Consider the following 2500-nt stretch of genomic DNA (forward strand, 5'->3'; position numbering starts at 1 on the left):
ACAGGCGAACAGACAGGCAGACAGACAGGCACACACACACACACACACACACACACACACACACACACACACACACACACACACACACACACATCCACACACACACACTAATCCTTGCACTCATGTTTCTGACATAGTTGACAAGACGTTTCACATGTCGGCCTTTGCCGGTTCAATGTACAGAAAGAAGCATGTTGACAGCTTTTAAATGGAACCCGTTCATAGGTGAGAAGGCCAAGATTAGAAATGTTCTTCGAAATGACTGGTAAAGGAATGGGGAAAAAACTGACCTTTTTATCAGCTTCATACACACACACAGAGGAGAGGGTAGACATATCATCTGACTGTTGATCTGTCTGTGGATCTGTCTGTCTGTCTGAGTCTGTATCTCTCTCTCTCTCTCTCTCTCTCTCTCTCTCTCTCTCTCTCTCTCTCTCTCTCTCTCTCTCTCTCTCAAATTGACAACAATCTCACTTGGAATCCTCACATAAATTCCCTTTGTAAAATGATAGCTCAGAAAACCCACCAACTGTCCAAAATCAAACATTTCCTTGACCTTCATTCACGGAAATTATTTTTTCAAGCACATACCCAGTCTACAATAGATTATGCATCAACACTATGGGACTTCGCAAGTGCAAACACCATGAAGCTGTTACAGAATCTTCATAAACGTGGGCTCAAGCTGGTACTCCTTAAAAAGACTTCTCTTTTACACTCAGACTATAAACAAGCGAATATTCTCCCACTAAACAAGTGAATATTCTCCCACTAATCCGTAGATTAGCGTACAATAAAGGAATCATGATGCAAAACAATATGACAGGTAATGCACCACCAACATTGATAGACACATTTGCTGTAAATTCAGTTAAATTGTGTGTGTGTGTGTTTGTATGTGTACGCATGTGTACGTATGTGTGTACTTTATATTTTGTATTAGATTTTAAATACTGCTAAATAGCTTGGTTTTAACCGTGTATACATGTCTATGTTTTTAGTTTTATATGATGTTTATTTATGCATGTGTGTGACTGTGATGGTTTTATGTGATGCTTATATTAACTAAGCACTTAAGCATTATTTTCTTTTATACATGTATACATTGACACTGATATTGAATGACTGTGATCAGTGGGTGTTTATGCTTGTGAGGTTCCTCCTCAACTTGGCATCTGAGCATTTTATTCCTTTTGTGTGTTCATACCGCACATTGTTTATGTAGTGTGTACACCACGCATGAACTTCTCTTCTTGAGGTAATAAAGTATTCTGTGTCTGTATCTGTACAACTACTCCTACTATCTAGAAGAAGGAGTTGATGACGCGGTTTTAGACAATGAATATTCATTTTGAGCAGGCATAAATCATCAGGCTGTAGCACATAGTCAGTCTGATAGCTCGTCATGTACCTCACCATGCCTCATGAACCAGAGGAGAAAAGAAGGGGCCAATGTAAAAGCAGGTCGTGACTTTCGGGGGGGGGGGGGGGGGGGGGGGGGGGGGGGGGGGGGAACCAACAAATATACCTCACTTGTTCGAAGGGACATCACTCTTCTCAAGAGATGCACACACGCTTTTAAAGGTTATTTCCCCTTTCAGAACCAAAAGTGAAAGCCGGAAATTCCAGTCAAAAGTGAAAAGTGCAGGGCGGTGTTTATATAATTACAGCGTAATGCCTCACTTGGCATTGAATTCAGACTGTTGTGGGCTTCAGTGCAGGGACACGCACCAGTCAGGTGCTGGCTGGGGAAAAAGATTGTGTTGTTGCATTGGAACTGTACTGATTGAGTGAGTACGCTGTTGTGGTGGTGTTTTTTTCACTTCCCTTGATTGTGTAGTTTGTCATTCAACTCGCTAACTTACGCAGTGTGTTCCGGAGACAGGTGTGTTGATATTCATTCTGGTTTGGCTGTATCGTGGTTTGGTTGCATCCTTACTGAAAGTGAAAGGTTAATTAAGTAAGTTATGCTTTTTTTTGGTGGATTTGAAACGTGTGTGTGTGTGTGCCGTGTGTCTCAGTGTGTGTAATCAACTGTGACAGTGTTCATAGTGCGTTTTGAAATACACGCACGAGAAAAATCAGTGACATGTGGCGTGCAGGCCTAAACCACAATAGAAATCAAGTGTGTGCTGGTTTGACTGAAAATGCGACGATACGAAATGCTTTACCTGACCCACATTGAACCGACATTTATCCAAATTGAAGCAACTCGGCCGCCATGCATAGTTGTTTTCGTTGGTATTGTTGCTTTGCTGTGCTTTGCTGTGCTTTGCTGTTTTTTGTTGTTGTTGTTGTTGTTTGTTTGTTGTTGTTGTTTTTTTGTTTTGTTTTGTTTGTTTGGGGTTTTTTTTTTTGGTTTGTTTGTTTGTTTGTTTTGTTGTTGTTGTTGTTTTGGGGTTTTTTTGTTTGTTTGTTTGTTTGTTTTTTACGCTTTTTGTTGACTTCATCAAGTTTTTGTGCCTTATACACAATATTATTAATAGTAGTAGTTCTTTTT

General features: G+C 40.3%; 1 protein-coding gene across 2 annotated transcripts in view; it reads left to right on the forward strand.

Annotated features, from left to right (window-relative positions):
• The first annotated feature begins 1672 nt into the window (after positions 1 to 1672).
• Positions 1673 to 2500, forward strand: part of LOC143286997 (ATP-dependent RNA helicase DHX58-like) — a 49956-nt gene continuing 49128 nt past the window's right edge. The window contains exon 1 of one of the 2 annotated variants that reach the window (XM_076594997.1): positions 1673 to 1790. The gene's annotated coding sequence lies outside the window, so the exon portion shown is untranslated. The remainder of the gene's footprint in view (positions 1791 to 2500) is intronic. The other variant, XM_076594998.1, reaches the window with a different exon arrangement.

The sequence above is a fragment of the Babylonia areolata genome, chromosome 10 (genome assembly GCF_041734735.1).
Source record: "Babylonia areolata isolate BAREFJ2019XMU chromosome 10, ASM4173473v1, whole genome shotgun sequence".
In the NCBI taxonomy this organism is placed as follows: Eukaryota; Metazoa; Mollusca; class Gastropoda; order Neogastropoda; family Buccinidae; genus Babylonia; species Babylonia areolata.